Genomic DNA, 7176 nt, shown 5'->3' with positions numbered 1-7176 from the left:
GTTATAAAATATTCTAACATCATTTCTAACTGCATTTTTATATTAGACAATAAGATACCTATAATGTTCCTATCATAACTCAAGGACTTTTATAATGAAAAACTACATTTGATATTTCCAGTGAAGCAAGAGACTTCAATAAGATTTATTCACGGACTTAGAATATATTCAATTTACGATATGCATTTAAATTTGTTGTCTTAATGCTATGTTTGTTCCCAAAAACTTGAAATAATTCTTTGTCATAATTTTCAATTTGGAGATTTTTCTTACTCATTTTCCATGGTCCCTGGGTTGTGCAAATGGTTAAGTGCTCACCTACTAACTGAATGGTTGGTGGTTTGAACCCACCCAGCAGTACCTCGGAAGAAAGGCCTGGCAATCTGCTTCCTAAACACATGGGGTCATCACGAGTCACAATCAACTTGACGAAAACTGGTTTTTTGTTTTATTCATTTTCCACGTATAAAATATTTATGAGTGTCAAAAATTACAATTATATTTGAAGTATATACTCAGAGAATCTCTATTCCAATCTTCTGTCATTTTTTTTCTTTTCCTCAATAGGTGAGCATTTGTATTACTGTGGATTTATTTTTTACACCAAATACTATGCTATAGATAATATTGTTCACCTGGCTTTTTACAAACAGAGATCACTCCAAGTTAGACTATAATGACCTTCCTCATTCTTTTAATACCTTCATTTTACATAGCCACATGTTCCCCCCTTTTTTCAGCCCCTTACATCAAGTCCTTAGAAGCGAAGATGGTAACACTTTGTCTCACTTACCTTGGACATGTTATGAGGAGAGACCAATCCCTAGAAAAGGACATCATGCTCAGTAGAGAGTCAACAAAAAAGAGGAGGACCCTCAACGAAATGGGTTGACACACTGGCTGCAATAATAGGCTCAAACATACTGTGAGGATGGCACAGGACTGGGCGGTGTCTTGTTCTGTAGTTCATAGGTCGCTATGATTCGGAACTGACTCGACATCACCTAACAACAAGGACATCAAGTCAAGGACATATGACTAGTTTTGCTGAATAGAGTATGAGTGGAATAATGTCTCACTTCCAGGCTAAACCATTTAAAGCCAGAGTGTGACCTCTTAGATCACTTCCTCTGCAATAATGACCATACCAGTTGCCCTCAAGTAAATTCCAGCTCATGGTAACACCACATATGTCAGAGCGGAGCTGTGCCCTATAGGGTTTTCAAGTGGCTGATTTTTTAGAAGTAGATCACCAGGGCTTTCTTTTGAGGAACCTCTTAGTGGATTCAAACCTCCAACATTTTGGTTAGTAGCCGAGCGTGTAACTGTTTGAGCTACCCAGCGACTCCCATGATAACTATAAAGGATCATTTTTAAGATAGAGAAACCCTGAAATGAAGCACCTGATTCGCTGATTTACCACTTGGGTCTCAGATGCCCTACAGGGTCAACCAACCCAGAGTGGTGAAACTGAGAGAAAATAATATTTATATGTATTAAACCTCATGGTTTTTTGTTGTTTTGCTTTTTGTTTTTGTTGTTTGATTTTGTGTTTGCAGACACCATAGAACATATCTATCTCCATCACATTCTTCACATGGACTTTTGAAAGGAAAACCTGCAAAGCTTGCTTTCTCAACACCTCCTCTCTCTTCACACTGCCATGGATATAGACCTTGTTATAGATTGAGTTTTGTCCCCCCAAAAATAGGTTGTAAATCCTAACCACTATCTGTGGATGTAAGGAGCCCTGGTTGCACAGTGGTTAAAGCAATTGGATTCTAACGGAAAGTTTGGCAGTTCAAACCCACCGGCCACTCCATGGGAGAAATATGTGGCAGCCTACTTTCAGAAAGATTTACAGCCTTGGAAACCCAATTAATGGTGCAGTTCTACTCTGTCCTATAGGGTCACTATGAGTCAGGATTGACTCATCAGCAGCAGGTTTTTTGTTTGTTTGTTTGTTTGTTTAATCTGTGGATGTAATCCCATTTGGGAATAGGGTTTTTTTTTTGTGCTTTAGGTGAAAGTTTACAGCTAAGCTAATTTCTCATACAAAAATTTATACACATATTGTTATGTGACATTAGTTGCAATCCCTATAATGTGACAGCATACTACCCCTTTCCACCCTGGGTTTCCCGTGTCCATCAACCAGCTCCTGTCCCTTCCTGCCTTCTCATCCTGCCTACGGACAGGAGTCACCCATTGGGTCTACTGTATCTACCTGAACTAAGAATCACACTCCTCATGAGTATTATTTTATGTTTTATAGTCCAGTCTAATTTTTGTCTGAAGAGTGGGCTTTGGGAATGGTTTTAGTTCTGGGTTAACAGAGCATCCGGGGGCCATGGCTTCAAGGGTTCCTCCAGTCTCAGCCAGACCATTAAATATGGTCTTTCTACGTGAATTTGAGTTCTGCACCACACTCTTCTCTTGCTCTGTCAGGGATTCTCTGTTGTGTTCCCTGTCAGGGTGGTCATTGGCAGTAGCCGGGCACCATCCCGTTCTTCTGGTCTCAGGCTGATGGAGTGTCTGGTTTATGTGGCCCTTTCGTGTCTTGGGCTAATATTTTCCTTGTGTCTTTGGTGTTCTTCATTCTTCTTTGCTCAAAGTGGGTTGGGACCAATTGATACATCTTAGGCAGCCACTCGCAAGCTTTTAAGACCTCAGATGCCACTCACCAAAGTAGGATGCAGAACATTTTTTTAATAAGCTTTGTTATGCCAGTTGACCTAATGTCCCCCAAAACCATGGTCCCTAGGCCCTAGCCCCTGCTACTCTGTCCCTTGAAGTGTTTGGTTGTATTCAGGAAACTTCTTAGCTTTTGGTTTAGTCCAGCTGTGCTGACTTCTCCTGTATTGTGTGTTGTCCTTCCCTTCACCTAAGATGTTTCTTGTCTACTATCTAGTTAGTGAATTCCCCTCTCCCTTCCTATCCACCCTCGTAACCATCAAAGAATATTTTCTTTTGTGTTTAAACCTTGAGTTCTTATCATAGTAGTCTCATACAACATTTGTCCTTTTGCGACTAATTTCAGTCAGCATAATGCCTTCCAGATTCAACCATGTTGTGAGATGTTTTGTGGAGTCTTCATTGTTCTTCATCATAGCATATTATTCCATTGTATGTACCATAATTTGTTTATCTATTCATCTGTTGATGGACACCTAGGTTTTTTCCATCTTTTTGCTGTTGTGAACAATGCCTCAGTGAACATTGGTGTGCATATGTCTACTCCTGTGACAGCTTTTATTTCTCTAGGGTATATTGAACATGAGTTTGTGTATATCTATCCGTGTGACGACTCTTATTTCTCTAGGATATATTCCAAGGAGTGGGATGGCTGGATTGTATGGTACTTCTATTTCTAGCTTTTTAAGGAAGCACCAAATCGTTTTCCAAAGTGGTTGTACCATTTTACGTTCCCACCAGCAATGTGTTAGTGTTCCAGTCTCTCCACCACCTCTCCGACATTTATTATTTTGTGTTTTTTGGATTAGTGCTAGCCTTGTTGGGGTGAGATGGTATCTCATTGTAGTTTTGATTTGCATTTCTCTAATGACTGATGATCATGAGCATTTCCTCATGTGTCTGTTTAGCCACCTGAACATCTTCTTTGGTGAAGTGTCTGTTCAAATCCTTTGCCCATTTTTAACTGAGTTATTTGTCTTCTTGTTGTTGAGGTTTTATAGTATCTTGTACATTTTAGAGATTAGACCCTGATTGGATTTGTCATAGCCAAAAACCTTTTCCCAGTCTATAGGTTCTTTTTACCCTTTTGGTGAAGTCTTTTGATGAGCGTAAATGTTTGATTTAGGAACTCCCAGTTACCTAATTTCTCTTCTGGTGTTTGTGCATTGTTACTTATGGTTTGTATTCTGTTTACGCCATGTATTAGGGCTCCTAGCAGTGTCCGTATTTTTTCTTCCATGATCTTTATCATTTTAGATTTTATATTTAGTTCTTTGATTCATTTTGAGTTAGTTTTTGTACATGGTGTGAGGTATGGGTCTTGTTTCATTTTTTTGCAGATGGATATCCAGTTATGCCAGCACCATTTGTTAAAGAGGCTGTCTTTTCCCCCATTTAATGGACTTGGGGCCTTTGTCAGTTATCAGCTGCTCATAGGTGGATGAATTTATGTCTGGATTCTCAGTTCTGTTCCATTGGTCTATGTATCTGTTGTTGTTCCAGTACCAGGCTGTTTTGACTACTGTGGAGGTATAATAGGTTCTAAAATCAGGTAGTGTGAGGCCTCCCACTTTGTTCTTCTTCAGTAATGCTTTACTTATTCGGGGCCTCTTCCCTTTCCATAGGAAGTTGGTGATTTGTTTATCTCGTTAAAAAATGTTGGAATTTGGATCAGGATTACATTGTATCTGTAGATCACTTTGGGTAGAACTGACGTTTTCACAATGTTGAGTCTTCTATCCACGAGCAAGGTATGTTTTTCCACTTATGTAGATCTCTTAGTTTCTTGCAGTAGTGTCTTGTAGTTTTCTTTGTATAGGTCTTTTACGTGTCTAGTTAGATTTATTCCTAAGTATTTTATCTTCTTGGGGGCTATTGTAAATGGTATTGATTTGGTGATTTACTTTTCGAAGTTCTCTTTGTTAGTGTAGAGGAATCCAACTGATTTTTATATGTTTATCTTGTATCCTGATACTTTGCTGAAATCTGCTATTAGTTCCAGTAGTTTTCTTGTGGATTCTTTGGGATTTTCTGTGTATAAGATCACATCATCTGCAAATAGGGATACTTTTCCTTCTTCCTTACCAATTTGGATACCCTTTGTTTCTTTTTCTTGCCTTATTCCTCTGGCTAGGACCTCCAGCACACCAATGAATAAGAGTGGTGATAAAGGGCTGGCTGGAAATAGTTTTATTGTTATGTTAATGGGGCATATTAGTGTAGAGTGTGTCTTAATTCAGTCGCTTTTGAGATATAAAAGAGCAGATTAGTACAGAAACAAGGAAGGACAGATGAGAGAAGATAGATGCCACATGGTGATCACCAAGGAACTGTAACTGAAAAGAGACAAGAACCTTCCCCCAGAGCTGATAAAGAAAGCCTTCACCTAGAACAGGTGCCCTGAATTCAGACTTCTAGCCTCCTAAACTGTGAGAAAATAAATTTCTGTTCATTAAGTCTACCCACTTATGGTATTTTTGTTACAGCAGCACTACATTAACTGCAGTGAGATTGATTGCTTTCATATGGCCTTTCTCGCCATGGTCTTGTAACTTCACCAAATGACTGGGTGGTACTATGCAAATAAGGTGCTTGTGGCCCACCAAGGGGGTTGGATAGCTTGCTAACAATGCAAATAAAGTGTATGGAGCCCTAATGAGGGGGATTGGTCAGTTTTGTCATCCCGCTACGCTTAAAGGGAGACAAAGAAAGAGAGGAATGTAACACGGAGGACAGAGAGGCAGCAAAGGCAGCATAACCAGGGCAGAGAGGGAGAACTGTAACACCAGACATGGCAAGAAGCAGAGGCAGAGAAATGGTGGCAGCAGAACCAGGAGACAGAGATGACATGAGGGGCTTCCAGGCCCACAGAGGGAGAAGGCTGAGTGCTTTTGGGCAGGAAGCTTGCTGGTGGAGTAGAGTGCCTCTTGACACTTGTTGGTGGAACTAGGCTTGCCAACCCACAGAGCTAGAAAGCTTAGTGCCTTTGGGCAGGAGGCTTCCTGGTGGAGTGGGATGACCCTAGGTACTTATTGGAGGAGCTAAAGAGTTTTGTAATACTTGCTCGAGCAGGGCAGAGGCTGAGGGCAAGAGAGAGGCCTGCCTGCGGGCATGTCTGAGAAGCTGTCCTGACCAAATAATTGTATCCTAAGTCATTCCTGATGCTGAATTGTAACCTGTTACTTCCCTAATAAACTCCATAACTGTGAGTATGGTCTGTGAGTTCTGTGTGGCCACTGCAATGAGCTATCAAAACCAGCAGAAGACTAGAGAGTGTCTGGGAGGGATGAGTGGTGTCAGAATTGGTAAAAAGGTTGGAGACAGGAGGTATGTCTGACTTCCATCTCATAGGAATAAGCTTTGGGCTGATGCTGATGGTGAGTCCGACTCCCCGCCATGAAGTTAGAGGAGGTTGTCAGTCTTACAATAACTAAGATGGGCCTGAGGTAGGAAAAGGCAAGGGCAATAAGCGGTCTTCCAACATTAGCTGTTCCTCAGTGCCACTCAGTAATCACTCTAAACCACTGTCAAGTTTCCACTGCCAATCTCTTAAGATATTCACTACATACCTCAAGACTCCAGTCTATTCTTGTCACTGTTTTCTTAAAAAAGGATAATACTATAGTTACTTGAACAAATATTTGAACAAATATATGGGGGTCTGGCATAGTTATCTAGTGCTGTTATAACAGAAACACCACAAGTGGATGGCTTTAACAAACAGAAATTTATTTTCTCAGTTTAGGAGGCTAGAAGTCTGAATTAAGAGCACCGGCTCTAGGGGAAGGCTTTCTGTCTGCTCTGGAGGAAGGTCCTTATCTCTTCAGCTTCTGCTTCTTGGTTCCTTGGAGAACTCCATGTGTCTTGGCATATATCTTACCCCATCTATGCTTCCTTAAACTCCTCTTATATTTTGTAAGAGATTGATTCAAGGCAAACCCTATACTAATCCTGTCTCATTAACCTAACAAAGACAACCCATTCCCAAATGGAATTATAACCACAGGCATAGAGGTTAGGATTTACAACACATATTTTTGGGGGACACAATTCAATCCATAACAGGGTCCCATTCTAATTCTCTAAGTTTCAAAAGCCCTCTCCAACTTTGATATCAATATTTCTCTGCTACCTTTTGGAAGTGCATTGTCCTTTATTCAATTGGCACTGCCACCAGTGAATTTGAATACTGGGAGTTATGTTTTCCAAAAGACCCTTCTGTGTATGGTTCTGGCTCAAGTTTTCGAGTGAGAGAAACCTGTATGGAATTTAGAAGGCAGAAGTGAAGAAGCCATTAACCTTGGGAGAACACAGTGACCAGATGCAGAATTCCCAGACCTTAATCCTTAATGTCAAGGCAACCAGGAGCAGTAACTTCTCAGACATCCCTATGAGCTCTGGTTTCTCTGCCTACTTGGAGATTCAGGATGTAGTTTCCAATGACTATTTCTGTGATCCTTCAGCTGCAGGCTTTCATGTTTC

Source organism: Trichechus manatus, unplaced genomic scaffold (genome assembly GCF_000243295.1).
Source record: "Trichechus manatus latirostris isolate Lorelei unplaced genomic scaffold, TriManLat1.0 scaffold00087, whole genome shotgun sequence".
NCBI classification, from domain to species: Eukaryota; Metazoa; Chordata; class Mammalia; order Sirenia; family Trichechidae; genus Trichechus; species Trichechus manatus.
The sequence above is the reverse complement of the archived record's forward strand: the minus strand, read 5'-3'. Positions refer to the sequence as shown.